This window comes from Mizuhopecten yessoensis, unplaced genomic scaffold, assembly GCF_002113885.1.
Source record: "Mizuhopecten yessoensis strain PY_sf001 unplaced genomic scaffold, ASM211388v2 scaffold4599, whole genome shotgun sequence".
NCBI lineage: Eukaryota > Metazoa > Mollusca > Bivalvia > Pectinida > Pectinidae > Mizuhopecten > Mizuhopecten yessoensis.
In genome coordinates, this window is record NW_018405627.1 from 1,390,859 (window position 1) to 1,411,124 (window position 20,266).

A 20,266-nucleotide genomic window follows, 5' to 3' on the forward strand; every position below is an offset into this window, starting at 1 on the left:
TCTCAAAATATAATGAACCCCTCATCAATTGACATACCAAATTTGCATTAGACATGTAGGTCTACATGTGTCTATAATGATCCAAAACACCTGCAGGAAATGGCTACATGTATATATATGTAGTGACACGTATAACATGTACATTAAGTACAGCTAATTTTGTACTTGAATACTTATATTAATATATCTGTGTGCAAATATATTTAATGTGCTCATCGGGCTAATTATACAGTATATATATGTTCCTATCGTATAATTTATAATTATCGACTGATTTATAATGTTAAAAAAGTTCTCTCTGTCAAGTTTAGATTCTATGAATATCGTAACCTAGACTTTAATTATTTGATATTATAAACAAGAGCCCAAGTTGTCATTATAATCCAATTATGTATTAAGATACAACGTGTGTTAAGCAAAGAACATGTGCATTATGTCAAACACCATATATTTAAAATATTTGTTAATCCATATTTTTGTTTTACTATACAGTATCGTTTAAGGTTATCTTTATATTTAAAGTATCGGTTTCAGTTAAAGTGAGTGTATGTTAATATCATAACTGCCTACCGTTAACTGAAATATTTCATTGCTATCCTCTAAATCAGTTTTCTATATGTGTTTTAATCTATCGTTTTTTATCTTGTAGTACCATAAATATAGAAGGGAAGCTATTTCTAATTGTTCAAAATGAGTTTGATAATAGCTAAAATTAATGAAATATGCAATCACGTATTTAAATATCCTCGGCTTCCTATGCACCCGTATAAGAAATTTGAGGAAGAAATTGACAGCATGATTGCGTAAACGCGTTTTAAATATGGTGCGCCGATTTTCAATACCACAAAATAAAAAATAGGTTAATGTAAAAATCACAAATACATGTGTAATGGTTATTTTATATATATGTTAAAATAGTTTAAAACATTTTTTTTATTGGAATCAACGTAAGGCAATTTAGAAACTTCCAATGTATTTAATGCATCCTTATATAGAGCTCATTAGGGTTACCTTTTCATGAATCACATTCCAACCAGATTCAATCAAGTAATGCAGTTCTTCTTCTTATTCTCGTCGTAACCACTTCTTTCATTTGCCGACTGATGTACCCCTTCCGCCCTCCCTGATTTTTTCTTCTTCTCTTTGTCTGTTATACTATCAAAATATATGTAACAGTGCCGTCCTTCTGCCAGGTTTATTAATAAGGAGACGAATTGATATAAGTACATTGTACTTATGTACTTGTTTTCGAATCCTCTTTGTTGATTTTTGTATTATTTTGTCAGTGCCATATATTGAATAAAATACTGTTTAAAGCTAACAAACGATATCGAGGATGAATTTTATTTTATTTAGTCTCAAATATAACTTTTATAATAATCTTCGAAGTACATATATTAAGGCATATTATTATAGATGACCGAGTGTGTTCAAACTGATACAATTATTAAGTGTATAAAATGTTACCGAATTGAGCAAATTAGGGAAATGTCTTTATTTAGCGACAAAACAACGAAATAACGCTATACACCATAATGCTCGTATGAAACTACTATTATAATTTTCATTATATCATTGAATTTTCTATTATTTCTTGAGTAAACAACATATACCTGTAAACTATATATTTCATTGCTAGATTACACTGTACATCAATATAATACGCTGTGCTCTAATATATACATGGTATGGCATTGATCATTGATGTTATATATATAGGTCGTTATTTAATCATTGAAAATGCTGAAAGATTATAATGAAAGTCATTGTATATTAATGCATCCAGAATTGTATTATATACTGTGCTTTCAGTACTAAACGTGTAGGGCACTATATTATATAATAGTATATTATACTAATGCAATACTGCATACTCTCAATAGTCAAAGTCTTTCATCTATTATATTTTTTTCATGACGTTTTTGTCGAAACATTAATTTTGAAAATTATTAAATTTTAAAAAATAAAGTCATTTTTGAATATTAATGAGTGACTTTTTACATATGGGTCATATCACTACGCCAGCCTTGTCAACAAACACATGTGTGTATGTTGTTTCCGAGTGAGATTGTGGTAGAAACAGATCACACGACTCGCGGTTGTTGAGTATGGTACTTATTTCACTCTCGTTAATTAATTTTCAAAAGTTACAAAAGACACGAGCTTTAAGTATGGTATTTATTTCACTCACGTTAGTTAATTTTCAAAAGTTACAGAAAGACACTCGCTAAAGCTCGTGTCTTTTGTAACTTTTGAAAATTAATTAACGAGAGTGAAATAAATACCATATTCAACAACCACTCGTTGTATAACCTCTATTTATGTAATGTCTTCTCCGATGTGTTGTAAAACACAAGGACTTAACTAATCTAAATCTGAATCAGCGGCAGATACAGACCCCGATACATGCATCTGAACTAGCCAAAAATATAACGAATTTTGGAGTTGAGTTTGGACATAACGAAATCATAAATAATGATAATGATAATGATGATAACGTAATTTTTGATGAGTTAGATACTCCTATTTCGTTTAGAGACATTACAACGGCGATCAATAATCTGGAACGAAATAAATCGCATGGTCCAGATGTTCCGTTGAATGAATGTTTTATTGAATGTAAACAGTTTACATGTATTATTTAATAACAATAGTTTACTATCTGGATGTTTTCCAGTTGACTGGTCCACAGCAATCATTGTACATGTGCATAAAAAGGGCGCATTTACAGATCCTAGTAATGTTCGAGGTATCAGTCTAATTAGTTGTCTGTGCAAATTATTTACATCCATACTTAACAAATGTCTGATTGACGTTTGTACTATATATGATATTTTAACGGACGCACAATTTGGATTCCGTCCAGGGGGAAGCACTGTGGATGCTATTTTCGCCTTGCAAACTATAATTTCGAAAACTTTATATGAAAAAAGGGGTTATACTGTATTGTTGTTTTGTAGATTTCCGCAAGGCTCTTGATTTCGTAGATAGAGTAAGCCTGTGGAGCAAGTTAACAAAGCTGGGTGTTCGAGGTAAATTTTTGTCTACAATTAAGTCTTTATACTCATTAGTTAAATCTTGTGTTTTAGTTAATGGCAAATATTCGAACTTTTTTCTAATAATGTTGGAATGATGCAAGGGGAATTTTTGTCCCCGTTACTTTTTTCTTTGTTTATAAATTATTTTGAAAATAGTTTTATAGAAAATGGCGCATCCCATTACGATTTTGGGGAATTTAGTTTATTTCTTCTTCTATATGCTACCGAAGCGTATAGGAGGGTCCAGTATTTGTTCATAAAGTTCTGTTTAAATGTGGCCATGGCCACGGATGCCGATGTCTAATACTTAAAGGGGTCGATACCTGCAGTATCGAGCATTAACTGTCAGTACTTTATACAGGCTTTCTTCAAAATATCAACGTCTGAACTGGCATAGGAATACAACTCTTCATGAAAATCAGAAATGGTTTCTTTCTTAGTCTCATACCATTTAAGAAATTCCCAACGACCTTCCTGCGGCATGTTGCCAGGACAACGTATAATGGGGAAACTATCCTTTTTTCAGTTCTTGCAATTAAAAAGCTTTGGGTTATTTGGCCAGCGGTATGGGTAAGAAATTCAACGAATCTAAAAAAACGAATGTACCCCTTTACCAAGTTCCATGTACATAATCTTGGAACCGTTCATGATATTTTGAGGTGGCACCCCTTTTTTTTGACATCTGTTCGAGAATCAAACATCCATCGAATGCCTTAGGTTTGTGGGCAATACATGTAAACCCTGCATATTGTTACATGTACACTGATGAGCTGGAAAGCTTAAAGTTAATAAAGAACATATTTAGGACTCATAAGCCAATGACAAAAATATCGATATTACGAAATTTAAAAGTGTTATGATCACTATGAGTGGCATTTCCACAGATCTGACATTCAGAGCACAAAGTGTGAGCTATGGCTTAAATCCCTTGATGTATTTGTCTTCCACATGCAGGATTTATACAATTACTACATTCCCGACACGCACTTCACAGAGTTTGTACGGTGCAATGTTTACAAGGTCCGGAAGAAAAATGGAAGAAAAATATCCTTTTTGACACTGGTGTATTTAGTTTAGATTGGTTTCGAAATCGTAAAACACGAAATTGGTGAGGGAGGATTTAGCCGTTTCACTTTTCAGATAGCATAAATGATCTGTGGTAACGTATTGTTCACAGGGTTTGCTAAAATATTTGTTATAATAATGACGCGTAGATGTTTTATAAACCTTAAAACATAGAGTTGATAGCGGTGGTTTTGAGCACACATTCCATTTGATTGGTGCGTACGAAGACAAATATCATTCCTAAAAATTAACTTACAAACATTGCATCCAAGTTTCACAGCTTCTGCATAATTCTGAAGGCTGCATACCGTACAGTGATTTTTACAGACATGTTTGTCTCTATGGCTGTATGGAACTTTGCAGGTCTGACAAAAATATGATGTGCTGAAAAATCCCGATATTGAAGTGATACAATGTTATGTATAAGTAAATGGTTGCCATGTCAGGATTCGTACCTTTTCTAACGAAACGATTTTGATGTTCCATACTAACGACAACTATATTAACATCAAACAATTCTTGGAATTTATCTAAATCTCCAATGTCTACTTGTTTGTCAACAGGTAGTTTACATTTGTTCATCAACATTTTGGCTAGATTTTTCTGATCACGGCGTTTTTTAGAGTCTGATTTTGTAACGTCTTTGTAAAGACTTTCACTGCATATTTTATGGTTCAACAACACGTCCAGACGAGATCCCAAAACTCCTTCAGTTTCCTTTTTATAAGTTTCGTAGTTTTCTTTACGTAATTTGGCACCTAACCCTATTCCGTCTTTTCGTATTGCAGAGTTATCTTCTCTTGGGAGCAGGTATTGATTGTTACGTCATTGGTCTGTGTGAGAAAATAACGTCGGTTTCTCAAAAATTGATGACGTTTTTCTCACAAACAAGTGACGTAACAATCAATACCTGCTCCCAAGAAAAGATAACTCTGCAATACGCAAAGACGGAATTCCTAGAGCTCGAGCACTACACATATCTGGAGCAGTAACTTCAACGAGTGTTTTACTAGACAGACTTGCCAGATAAGAAAAAACATTCTCAAGTAAATCGGAATATCTTTCTAATTTTGAAAAAGAGACCAAAAGAGGGTTTGACATCCCAGACTGTTGTGGCTTAAAAAGCTATTTATACAAGTGTGTCGAATTAAAACAGTCATACTATCCACGTCTAACCTAAAAAAAAGGGATGGCCATGGAAACTTCTAAACTCATAAAGTGCAATGGCTGTGACAAGAGTTATCCGTTAACAGACATACCAAACAATAACATGGGCAAGCTTTTGGCATTTTACCTGATTACATTATAACTGTACTCTTTTCAAATGGCATTTTTACTTATGTTACCTTATTAATATATGTTAACTGTACTACTTTACAATTTGGCATTTAAACTTACAAGTATTTTATACCTTACTATTTTAAAACTGTACTTATGTCTCATTACAGGATCAAGACTCCATAAAAACTCAGTAAACCAGTCAATTCTCCTCTAGATTACATGAACGTTCCAGTACCGGAAGTGTCAACTGAACCAGGAATACCTGAGACAATATCTGAAACAACCCCGGAAACAACTGCTGAAACAACTCCGAAAGTATTTAAACCTGTCGTCCATGACACTGAAACTGTTCACTCTCCGCTACGCCTGCTATCTACGTATAACTGCTTCAGAAACGTATGACACCTTTAATTTAACTTTTGAACAATTACTTCATATGAGAGACCTCTATGGACCTGCAACGTATTGCATTGAAGATTTACATCTACATCTGGGAAACGACATCTAAATGGGAATTCAAACTCCTTATGCTTGTGTCGATGTGAGAAAATTCTGTAGAATATCGGACCAAAAACATCCTACCAAGATTGGAATACCTCTGAAATTCGCGGAATTTGAAGTTCTACTGAAACTCATAGACTACCTCAATAAAAAACATGTTCTAATTAATGGTTATGTGACTTATTCACGTAATGAAATTCTACCGACATTACGTTAGTTCACGCAGTAATTTGACTGAAATGGTAGTAGCCGTTCGTAGCCCCGAACAATTTAAAATAGTGATGAATGGTTTGTTTGATGATGGTCTCGTTACCAGACAAAGACTATTAGTTCTAGAATGTTTTACCAAAGACTTGTGTACTCGTTATAAAACAGAAAACTATCGGCATTTATTTAACGATTTTAAAAAACGTTACATTTCCAAAAGACTATGATTGTATTGATTGCTGTATTGTATGCTTTTATTGATGAATAATTTTGATTGTTTAGTTTAATGATAATTAGCTTAATGTATGTGATTTTGATTGTCTTTATGAATGATTAAAATATTTTAGTTAGAAATATAGGTTTTGGGTTTTGTTTTAGACCAAAAATGGAGACAAAAACGGAGACCGCCGACAAAAAACAGGATGACTCCAATAGGCAGGATGACTCCTAAATAGGATGACTCCAATAAACAGGATGACTCCTAAATAGGATGACTCCAATAGGCAGGATGACTCCTAAATAGGATGAATCCAATAAGCAGGATGACTCCTAAATAGGATGACTCCAATAAGCAGGATGACTCCTAAATAGGATGACTCCAATAGGCAGGATGACTCCTAAATAGGATGACTCCAATAGGCAGGATGACTCCTAAATAGGATGACTCCAATAGGCAGGATGACTCCTAAATAGGATGACTCCAATAGGCAGGATGACTCCTAAATAGGATGACTCCAATAGGCAGGATGACTCCTAAATAGGATGACTCCAATAGGCAGGATGACTCCTAAATAGGATGACTCCAATAGGCAGGATGACTCCTAAATAGGATGACTCCAATAGGCAGGATGACTCCTAAATAGGATGACTCCAATAGGCAGGATGACTCCTAAATAGGATGACTCCAATAGGCAGGATGACTCCTAAATAGGATGACTCCAATAGGCAGGATGACTCCTAAATAGGATGACTCCAATAGGCAGGATGACTCCTAAATAGGATGACTCCAATAGGCAGGATGACTCCTAAATAGGATGACTCCAATAGGCAGGATGACTCCTAAATAGGATGACTCCAATAGGCAGGATGACTCCTAAATAGGATGACTCCAATAGGCAGGATGACTCCTAAATAGGATGACTCCAATAGGCAGGATGACTCCTAAATAGGATGACTCCAATAGGCAGGATGACTCCTAAATAGGATGACTCCAATAGGCAGGATGACTCCTAAATAGGATGACTCCAATAGGCAGGATGACTCCTAAATAGGATGACTCCAATAGGCAGGATGACTCCTAAATAGGATGACTCCAATAGGCAGGATGACTCCTAAATAGGATGACTCCAATAGGCAGGATGACTCCTAAATAGGATGACTCCAATAGGCAGGATGACTCCTAAATAGGATGACTCCAATAGGCAGGATGACTCCTAAATAGGATGACTCCAATAGGCAGGATGACTCCTAAATAGGATGACTCCAATAGGCAGGATGACTCCTAAATAGGATGACTCCAATAGGCAGGATGACTCCTAAATAGGATGACTCCAATAGGCAGGATGACTCCTAAATAGGATGACTCCAATAGGCAGGATGACTCCTAAATAGGATGACTCCAATAGGCAGGATGACTCCTAAATAGGATGACTCCAATAGGCAGGATGACTCCTAAATAGGATGACTCCAATAGGCAGGATGACTCCTAAATAGGATGACTCCAATAGGCAGGATGACTCCTAAATAGGATGACTCCAATAGGCAGGATGACTCCTAAATAGGATGACTCCAATAGGCAGGATGACTCCTAAATAGGATGACTCCAATAGGCAGGATGACTCCTAAATAGGATGACTCCAATAGGCAGGATGACTCCTAAATAGGATGACTCCAATAGGCAGGATGACTCCTAAATAGGATGACTCCAATAGGCAGGATGACTCCTAAATAGGATGACTCCAATAGGCAGGATGACTCCTAAATAGGATGACTCCAATAGGCAGGATGACTCCTAAATAGGATGACTCCAATAGGCAGGATGACTCCTAAATAGGATGACTCCAATAGGCAGGATGACTCCTAAATAGGATGACTCCAATAGGCAGGATGACTCCTAAATAGGATGACTCCAATAGGCAGGATGACTCCTAAATAGGATGACTCCAATAGGCAGGATGACTCCTAAATAGGATGACTCCAATAGGCAGGATGACTCCTAAATAGGATGACTCCAATAGGCAGGATGACTCCTAAATAGGATGACTCCAATAGGCAGGATGACTCCTAAATAGGATGACTCCAATAGGCAGGATGACTCCTAAATAGGATGACTCCAATAGGCAGGATGACTCCTAAATAGGATGACTCCAATAGGCAGGATGACTCCTAAATAGGATGACTCCAATAGGCAGGATGACTCCTAAATAGGATGACTCCAATAGGCAGGATGACTCCTAAATAGGATGACTCCAATAGGCAGGATGACTCCTAAATAGGATGACTCCAATAGGCAGGATGACTCCTAAATAGGATGACTCCAATAGGCAGGATGACTCCTAAATAGGATGACTCCAATAGGCAGGATGACTCCTAAATAGGATGACTCCAATAGGCAGGATGACTCCTAAATAGGATGACTCCAATAGGCAGGATGACTCCTAAATAGGATGACTCCAATAGGCAGGATGACTCCTAAATAGGATGACTCCAATAGGCAGGATGACTCCTAAATAGGATGACTCCAATAGGCAGGATGACTCCTAAATAGGATGACTCCAATAGGCAGGATGACTCCTAAATAGGATGACTCCAATAGGCAGGATGACTCCTAAATAGGATGACTCCAATAGGCAGGATGACTCCTAAATAGGATGACTCCAATAGGCAGGATGACTCCTAAATAGGATGACTCCAATAGGCAGGATGACTCCTAAATAGGATGACTCCAATAGGCAGGATGACTCCTAAATAGGATGACTCCAATAGGCAGGATGACTCCTAAATAGGATGACTCCAATAGGCAGGATGACTCCTAAATAGGATGACTCCAATAGGCAGGATGACTCCTAAATAGGATGACTCCAATAGGCAGGATGACTCCTAAATAGGATGACTCCAATAGGCAGGATGACTCCTAAATAGGATGACTCCAATAGGCAGGATGACTCCTAAATAGGATGACTCCAATAGGCAGGATGACTCCTAAATAGGATGACTCCAATAGGCAGGATGACTCCTAAATAGGATGACTCCAATAGGCAGGATGACTCCTAAATAGGATGACTCCAATAGGCAGGATGACTCCTAAATAGGATGACTCCAATAGGCAGGATGACTCCTAAATAGGATGACTCCAATAGGCAGGATGACTCCTAAATAGGATGACTCCAATAGGCAGGATGACTCCTAAATAGGATGACTCCAATAGGCAGGATGACTCCTAAATAGGATGACTCCAATAGGCAGGATGACTCCTAAATAGGATGACTCCAATAGGCAGGATGACTCCTAAATAGGATGACTCCAATAGGCAGGATGACTCCTAAATAGGATGACTCCAATAGGCAGGATGACTCCTAAATAGGATGACTCCAATAGGCAGGATGACTCCTAAATAGGATGACTCCAATAGGCAGGATGACTCCTAAATAGGATGACTCCAATAGGCAGGATGACTCCTAAATAGGATGACTCCAATAGGCAGGATGACTCCTAAATAGGATGACTCCAATAGGCAGGATGACTCCTAAATAGGATGACTCCAATAGGCAGGATGACTCCTAAATAGGATGACTCCAATAGGCAGGATGACTCCTAAATAGGATGACTCCAATAGGCAGGATGACTCCTAAATAGGATGACTCCAATAGGCAGGATGACTCCTAAATAGGATGACTCCAATAGGCAGGATGACTCCTAAATAGGATGACTCCAATAGGCAGGATGACTCCTAAATAGGATGACTCCAATAGGCAGGATGACTCCTAAATAGGATGACTCCAATAGGCAGGATGACTCCTAAATAGGATGACTCCAATAGGCAGGATGACTCCTAAATAGGATGACTCCAATAAGCAGGATGACTCCTAAATAGGATGACTCCAATAGACAGGATGACTCCTAAATAGGATGACTCCAATAAGCAGGATGACTCCTAAATAGGATGACTCCAATAGGCAGGATGACTCCTAAATAGGATGACTCCAATAAGCAGGATGACTCCTAAATAGGATGACTCCAATAAACAGGATGACTCCTAAATAGGATGACTCCTAAATAGGATGACTCCAATAAGCAGGATGACTCCTAAATAGGATGACTCCAATAGGCAGGATGACTCCTAAATAAGATGACTCCAATAAGCAGGATGACTCCTAAATAGGATGACTCCAAAAAAAGATGATGACTCCAACCACAGGACGACTCCAAAACACCAAATAGTGCCATACATGCGTATCAGCTCATTTAGCATGTATGCCGCTAGGAAAATTTCTATTTTACGTTAAAATATCAATAATTTAATGAAAAAATACTTTATTTGTTTGAAAAATATGAATAAAACTAAATAAATAGAATAATTTAAGTAAAACCATAAACAAATTCTGACTCCAAACAGAATGACTCCACAAACAGAATGACTCCACAAACAGGACGAGACCAAAACATCAAATAGCATGAAAATTTGATGAAAAATGTAATACTGGTGAAACGGTACGATTTATATAGCAAACAATAAGCGACCACCATTTTGATATCTTTATTAGTTCTATGCTATTTCAATCATTCCTGTTTCTTCTCCCATTTGATGTGCATATCAAAGATGTCTTCCTTGTGGTATTTTTTTCTGATCAGGATGAAACATGCAAAACTAAGAACCAAGAGGAGCTTAGATACGATATGCGGGAAAGATCCCTCCAGTACTTTCTGAAATAAAGCGATAACAATGTTTCACTGTCAAATTTCAAAATTTGATAGTAGCCATAACTGCAATTTTTCTCCGATTATTTGACGGAGCACCAAAGTAGGTCTTTGGTAAGTTAGTTGGATTGGCGAGGTCCTTTTGAATATAATACACTATATCACAAGGTATTCACACTGGGGCTATGCAAAACTGGATGTATTTACATGTGTCCCTATCATCAGCCCGTCATGAAACTCAGGAGTAGTAGTAATCCGGGTATACTAATGTCAGTGGGAAAGGGGGAACATCAATGATTGCTCAGAGATCGAGTGCAGATAGGTAACGGATTCTCTTCAGATGTATGTTGGTTAGGAACTCCCTGGAGCGGAGTTCGATCCTGCGGACTAATTCCTCTCAGCGTAAATGATGCATATGGTGATCGATCAAATGGCGTGGACAGTCGAGGATAAGTTGAGTGAAGCTCTCGGGATCTTCCAGTAGGTCCTGTTTTGTCAGTCCATGGATCTCGATAAGTTTTCATTTGCATCGGAGTCTAATATCCTCCAGCTTGCAGCATTTAGCTATGGAGTGGCATCTCGATTCAGGTTGGAAGTCGCAGAATGTACAGGTTGGGTCGACCTCAAATTGGTTGAATCTGGCCCGGTTTGACTGTAGATTGTACATTCCCGTTAGAATCATTGCTTTTAATTCTGCTCTCTGTATGTCCCTTTGCATTGGATTTGTCATTGAGTATAGATGGTGGGGTACTCCGACTTTGAGCGAATCTGGGTTTAGGTATTACAGAGAGGGTTTCTCTTTTACCTCGTTTCTCCATTCAGATTCCACTTTCCCGTTTATGGCCACATTGAGGATGCGTCTCCATTCATATTCCTCTGAGGTGAGTTGCAGTAGTCGCCGGATCTCCGAGAAGATGATGGGTTCATCAGATGACTTTACAGCTAGTTGCCGTACAGCAATCCTGTATTCGCTGGAGTTTGATTTTGTCAGAACGCAGTGGAAGAGGATGAGCAGGTTTTGCAGGATTCCGAAGAGGCCAAGAACAGCCACAGAGGGTGTTCTGTTGGGGAGGTGCTGCATTTGACGCAGACACTTCCTCTGAAATATCTCGAAGCTTTCCATGTAGGACTTGTTGAGGAGCTGCGTCTCCAGGCCATGCAGTATTCTGTGAATGACTTAAACTGACCTGATGTATCTCTTTGAGGCTTGGCTTAGCCCAGTCTTGCCATGCAGACCTGCTCCCATGAGGGAGTAGACGGTTTTCCTTCCTTTTTCATTCTTCTATTGCACACTGGAATTTCCTTCGGTGGATCTTAATATGCCGAGGTGGACTGTTGTTTTGCCGAGTTGTATTTCCTTGCCTTGGAGGATAGACAGGTTAATGTCCTGATTTGAGTTATACTGGAGGATAGAGCTTTTCGAGGGATTTACCCGATACCGTCTACTGTTGCTGAATTGCTCCACGGTATCGACCATTTGTCTCATTTCTGCATCTGAGTGGGAGAGCAGGGCAAGATCATCTGCACAGGTGACATGCGGGAAGCGTATGTTTCCGATGGTGGCATCCTGAAATTTATCCTCTAGTTGTAGGGGTAGGAGGTTACGCTTATAACGCTTATAATGCTCTGGTGAGGGAACTCCTCCTTGTCTAACACCTTGAAGTAGATTGATTTCCTTAGAGAGTGTTACTTGCCATTTTACCCTGGGTGTCATATTCTCATAGAGGTTACGAAGAAGGATCCAGTCTGGGCCTTGTATACCATCGAAGAATAGTTGGTGAAGAAGAATTTCATGGTTTACCACGTCGAACGCCTTCTGTGTATCTAAGGTCGTGAGCAGTAGTTTCTCCTTGTTTGATTTGGGTTCTAGTTTGCATTCTGTGATGATTAGGGCCGATTTCGCTGATGAGGTTCCTTTTGTGAAACCCGATTGGAGTTGGGACTGGGTTCTCAGGAGTATCGTTTCATGTCTGCTCTTTAGTACATGTTCCAGTATCTTAAGTAGTACCGGACTAACGGTGATTCATCTATAGTTCCCTGGTTCATCTGTTGTACCTTTCTTGTGTACAGGTGTTAGCAGGCCGAGTTTGAGGGTTTCTGGTACCTCTTTCCGCTACAACATTTATTACCGCCTTCAGGTTATACAGAATCCTATCACCTGCCTGCTTGAGATGTTCACAGGTCAAGCCATATGCATCAGGGGCCTTTTTGTTGTGTAGCCTGGAGAGTGCTGCTTTGATTTCAACCGTACTAGCTGGTCAGATGTCGAGTCCATCTGTCATGCATATAGATTCAATGATCCTGTTGTCAAGTTGGAAATCCCTCAGGTAATCATCATGGAATGGGTCATCTTTCAGTGGAAGAGCTAGAGTTTGGAAGTAATCAGTCCATCCATCCTTGACCTCGTCCGCGTTGCTAAGCATCCTTTCATCCACCTTAAACTGGGTTTTACCGAATGTGCCTGTGGACCATTGGAGCTTTACCAATTTGTCGAAGGTCTTCGGGTCTTCTTTTGCAGCCATGATGTTGGTGACTTTTTCTATTTGCTTATCACAAGCCTGTTTCCTCTCGATCTTTCTAAGATATTGCTTTGCTTGCTGCATTGTTTTATTTGCAGGGTGCATGTTGTCTGCTCGATGGGTGACCATGTAGTCTCCAAGTCCAACATGCCTTCTTGCTAGCATTCGAGGCTTCCTTAACGGCTGGGTCAAGCGGTATTTTCTTGGGTTTCTTCAAGCGGCTCCTCCCTCTGCTGTGCCCCGGGATACTTGTTCGAGCCGCATGATTTAGGCTTTCTGTTAGGTGGTTTATGGCATCATCCAAGGATTATGTAGCGTCTATTTGACTCTATTCATCTTATTCAAAAATGAAGCAACCGTGGGCTAACGGAAATCTACTCGTTAAGACTGAGAAAATGCGGTTACAAACTTTTAAGTCAAAATACAAGATGGCCGCCTGACGGATGGATCGGAGATGAAACACAATTTAAATAGCCCGCATTCTGACATCCTCGATATCCAGGGGTTACGCTTCCTTTCGCTCTGTATACCCCTGGAATATGTCATGGCAAAATTGAAGACACGAAGAGAGCTGTTTGGTCTCAGGTAAAAAAAACTGACCAATCGCAAGGCTGATACCTGTCCCTTGAAAATTACAAAGGAGAGACGTCCGACTTCAAAGCCTGTCCATTTTTACCATGATGTGACCGCGAGATTCTTTTGATGTACATCAAAGGATCGAACTTGTCTTCTTGTCTCATCAACAAGGTGTCGCACATCGAGCCTTCAATTTTGCCATGACATATTCCAGGGGTGTAGAGAGCAAACGTGAGCGTAACTCCTGGATATCGAGGTAGGGTTTATGCCGACTTTTGCTCTCTGCACCCATGGAATATGTCATAGCAAAATTGAAGGCTCAGTGTGTTCCACCGTGTGTAATGTACATCAGACGAACCTTGGGGCAGTGAAACGGTAAAACTTACTGGCTTTGAAGTCGGGCATCACTCCTTTGTAATCTTCAAAGGACAGGGCCAACCTAGTTATTGGTCAGTGCTTTTTTTTACCCGAATGTCTCTGACGATAACTAAGGATACAGATAAGTTTAAACATGCCAGTGATCTTTGAAATTCGTGTTGGTTGTTATGCTATGCTTAGATGAAGTAGCTATAGTCCCCCCTATACATTACTCGATTTAACTCGAAGTGTATGCTTTACGGTTGTCTCCACAACCCACTGTTTTGTCCCTATATAAATATGTTTGTTTGATACTCGATATTAAGGCCAAAATTCAAGAGATCAAATGTCACCCAAGTTGGGATGCGACACTGCATATTCACATTATGTCCATTTTATATATTTTAATGCCCAATCATGAAACAGTAGCTAACATATTGTGGAAACAATTATTTTTTAACAGGAGAGGGAAAATGCACGGCCAGATCGGGGTTCGAACCCGGGACCTTCCGAACTTTAGACTGACTCTCTAACCAATTGAGCTACCTTGTCGCCAGCGATCTACCCAGTCCAGTTCTGCTACAATTTTTGTTGATGAAGTTTAGGTCAAATGTCAAATAAAGGTTACAGTTACTTTTAGGGTGAGACGCACTGCTCTCCCTTGATACGCATCTACATACAAAGTTTGATTCCAATTCATGCAACTGTGGTCGAGATATATGTTCCGGAAACCAGTCAGCTTGGACAGACGGACGAAGTGAATACCGTATTTTCAAGACTTCGGTCAAAGCGTTGGAGTATAAAAACCTAAAGTGACCAGTAGAAAATGTGTATTCTTGTTTCCTGAATATCGGCGTCTTTCCCAAATCAGTTGCAATCCAACAAATGTCCAGAATGTCCCTAAAATGTTTCTCATTGCAAAAGGTTTCCTGAAACAATTTAACATGATAATAACTGCCACGTACAATTTTAAAAGCGGGCGCCATAAAAGGGTTTTATTAATAGAGGCGGTTTGACAATGACATTATGATCTCATACATGCGACGGGAGATAACTCTTCATAACTTTACAAAGAAAAAGCGTAATAATGGTTTTTCAATAAGAAAAAATAGATTTCTTAAATGCAAAACACAAATACAGAATATCAAAATATTTTTTTGTATAACTGGTAATATTTCTGCATAATATATGCAATGATAAAATATTTTATGGCATGCAGAAATATTTAAGGTTTCTATGCAAAAATCCATGGTTGGGTATGCAAATTTGCAATATCAATTTTGGATATGGATTTTTATTATTTGTGATGCACTTTCCACGTCTACAGAGGAAAAATACCTTGAAAACATCTGCAAACATTAGTTGTCTGATGTATGAATGTGGAGAAATATGGATACCAGGTCCATGTAATATAAATTTTAAAGGATTTTTTACCCTTAATTTTGTGTTCTTTCTCACTGAAGAAGATCTGAACCAATATTTAGAACAAGAGGCCCAATGGGCCTACATTGCTCACCTTGTATTAATCTCACACTTGTTATATTAAAAGTGGACTAAAATACAGCTAAAGACAAAATATCAGCATTTGATTCATAAGAACCTATTAAAAGATTTAAACATATGACGCCTGTGACCTTGAATGTCGAACAAGGACATAAGGTTTAACAGAGTTTATAGTCTTCCAACCCATTTGCTTATTAAGCAGTCGTTTTAAGGTTTTTAACATATTTGACCCCTGTGACCTTGAATATATGTCAAGGTCATTCATTTGAACAAATTTGGTAGTCCTTCTTCCCAGGATGTTACAGGCATTATCCTAGGCCTCTTTGTTATTCATAAGAAGTTGTTTAAAGGTTTAAAACATATTTGACACCTGTAACCTTGAAAGTGGGTCAAGGTAATTCATTTGAACAAACTTGGTAGCACTTCATCCCAGCATGATACAGGTCCAATATCAATACCCTGGGCTTTTTGGTCATTGAGAAGATGTCGTTTGAAGATTTTACAACATTTGACCCATGTGAGATTGAAAGTGGGTCAAGGTCATTCATTTGAACAAACTTGGTAGCCCTTCATCCAAGCATGCTAAATGCCCAATATCAGTACCCTGGGTCTTTTGGTTTTTGAGAAGAAGTTGTTGGAAGATGTAAAGCCATTTTACCCCTGTGACCTTGAAAGTGGGTCAAGTTCATTCATTTGAACAAACTTGGTAGCCCTTCATCCCAGTATAATACAGGCCTACTATCAGTACCCTGGGCTTTTGGTTATTGAGAAGAAGTTGTTTGAAGATTTTAAGACATTTGACCCCTGTGACCTTGAAAGTGGGTCAAAGTCATTCATTTAAACAAACTTGGTAGCCTTCATCCCAGCATGCTACTGGCCAAATATCATCAACCTAGGCCTTTTGGTTATTGAGAAGAAGTTGTTTAAAGTAAAATATTGGCGCCGGACGGATGCCGCACCACGGCATAAAAGCACAACGGCATAAGCTCACTTGGCCCTTCAGGCCAGGTGTGCTAAAAACAAGTCAAACTAGATAAACTAAACACAAACCAAATTTATTGCTAAAAATAGATGAAAACAGCAATATTATTCATAGTGTTAGCTAAATACACGTACATGTATTCATCACTTCACAATACGGAGCTTGTATCTATGTATCATAATTTGGTACTCTGATGTTCCATCCTAAAAATGGTAAAACAATTTATCCCCCACACAGTCCTTACAGACGGAACCAAGTTATATCAAGTTCCATAAATAAATGGACAACTTCAAGTAATTTTTGAATTCTCAATTCAGTATTAGTAGCTATTCCCTAACAAGTAATTCAAAAATTCCCATAATGACTTATCATTTAAAAAAATATTTTAATGGCACAGGGACCTGTTTTTGATTTGATAACTTCTGTCTTGAGAATATCTGTAGACAAGCTATAGTTTCTATTTCTAATTTTACATAAAGAATAAATAAAGAATAAATAATAAAGAAAACACAAGCCCCTGTGGTCATGTGTTATAAAGATTATATAGTTTGAAAAAAAATCTGAAATTTATTCTTACATAGATTACACAAAACATTAGTTTGACAATAAATTGTATGTTGTATTCATGTAGCTAATGTTTTATGAAATCTAAATTTGAATTTCTTGGTTTGCACTTTGAGGAGCAAATTTCAACAGAAATTGTAGAGGTTTTGTAACATGAATATCTTCGTAGCATTTAATTGGAATCATACAATACATCAGAAATCAAAGAATTCTTTCATCAGAAATTAATTATCAAAATATTTTTTATCAAAATATTACATCAATGTATTACATAACTGCTCCCAACAATCGTTCGTATAGATCACGTTCATGAAATCTGTTAAACGAGGACATATTAAAGGTATATGTTTTACACATTAACAAAGCTTCATACAAATGGTTTTAGTCGATGCATCTTCGCTAGCCAAGGGTTACGGTCGGGTACGATCCGGGCTACCTACTCTAGACTGGATCGTAACCCTTGGTTAGCGAGGATGCAATCAATGAGTCATAACTAGTTACACATTTTGTTAAGGTAAGTTTAAAAAAAAAATGTTAAAAACTGGAATATAGTGTATATTCTCTGAATTTGTTTTCCATTTTAAATCCCAGTACATACATTTTTTTGATTTCAGTTCAGTTCAGTTCAAAAAAATCATTAATCAAACCTTGATATTAACTTGTTTCTGCTATAAATCCTTCATAAGATTATGGAACATCAGAGTACCATTGATATACAAGCCAGATTGACCAGTAACAAAAATATTCTATAAAACAGCTTCTCTGTAGCTTCATTTGATTTCCTGCTCTAGATTAGTGCTACTGCTGAAGATAAGCAATTGAGCATTGAATAAACCTAGCTTTTGCCATTTCTTCTTTTTTATTTATTTTTTTGCTCACGATTAAGAGCGAGGAGAAATCAAACTGACCCTGTTATATCTGTAACCATTATATTAGATTCAGAAAAAAGCATACAGGGCTACATTAATTACCCTGTTTTAAAAGGATTAATGAATTTGTTCCTGTGTGTTACACTTAAAATCAGTGTATCATGTAGCATAAAATAAAAATAAAAACACTTTGTGTAGAATATAAAAGTCTATAGATGATGATCACAAAACACTTTCAAAACACCATGATAATGGCAAATTTTTCTTTTGGATTTTTTTTCTAGATTTTTTTTTAACTTTTCGTACAAACCTTACAATAATAGTAGTATATTCAAATATGGAACGATGAAATATCAAATAATTATAACAATAATAACATTACAAGCTGTCACTGTCACAACACATTTAGATAATAAGCACTCCCGCCCACAGTATCGAAACACCCTTCACAAAGTACACATACTGGTCACTGACGCACACATAAACACTAGGCCCTGGGGTCACTAGACTACCAACTGTTTAAAGCTTTACCTCCGCCACACTGGATCACCTGTCACATTTTATTTTATTTTCGCTGTAAGCTGCGCTCAAAAATATTTTGTTTACAGTAAAGCCTGCGCTCAGATATACTATTTAACAGCAAAGACTACCACCAGTGTTAAAACTATGGCAAGTAATACTGTCTACCGTTCCATGAGATTCTAACAAAACCTTAACAGGAAGTTAACATAGTTATCTCCCTTGATTAATATGTCTTTTTCTGATTACCTAGCACCAACCTATGACATGATGTTAACAATCAAAGTCATTCTCTTCTTTTCCCCCCAAAGGAGGGTTTAACTGCAACTTTTTCTTATCTTGCTTTGAAAATAGAATCCTCTTATAACCAGAAAGAAGCAGCATTTTCTATCAATGAAATAAATATTTGGTAATCTTAAAGTCCCACATTCATAATGGAACATACAAGTTATATGTATGAATGTAGTCAATTTGGTATCTAAAGCTATTTGGTATCATATATACTCATATATAGGCTGCTATACAGTGTAACACCATCACTATACTCAGGCTGTTATACAGTGTAACACCATCACTATACTCAGGCTGTTGTACAGTGTAACACAATCATATACTCAGGCTGCTATACAGTGTAACACAATCATATACTCAGGCTGCTATAGTGTAACACCATCATATACTCAGGCTGCTATACAGTGTAACACCATTATATACTCAGGCTGTTGTACAGTGTAACACCATCATATACTCATGCTGCTATACAGTGTAACACCATCATATACTCATGCTGCTATACAGTGTAACACCATCATATACTCAGGCTGCTATACAGTGTAACACCATCATATACTCATGCTGTTATACAGTGTAACACCATCACATACTCATGCTGTTGTACAGTGTAACACCATCATATACTCAGGCTGTTATACAGTGTAACACCATCACATACTCAGGCTGCTTTACAGTGTAACACCATCATATACTCAGGGTGTTGTACAGTGTAACACGATCATATACTCAGGCTATTATACAGTGTAACACCATCACATACTCAGGCTGTTATACAGTGTAACACAATCACATACTCAGGCTTCTATACAGTGTAACACTATCACATACTCAGGCTTCTATACAGTGTAACACCATCATATACTCAGGCTGTTATACAGTGTAGCACCATCACATACTCAGGCTGTTATACAGTGTAACACTATCACATACTCAGGCTGCTATACAGTGTAACACCATCACATACTCAGGCTGCTATACAGTGTAACACTATCACATACTCAGGCTGCCTTACAGTGTAACACCATCATATACTCAGGCTGCCTTACAGTGTAACACCATCATATACTCAGGCTG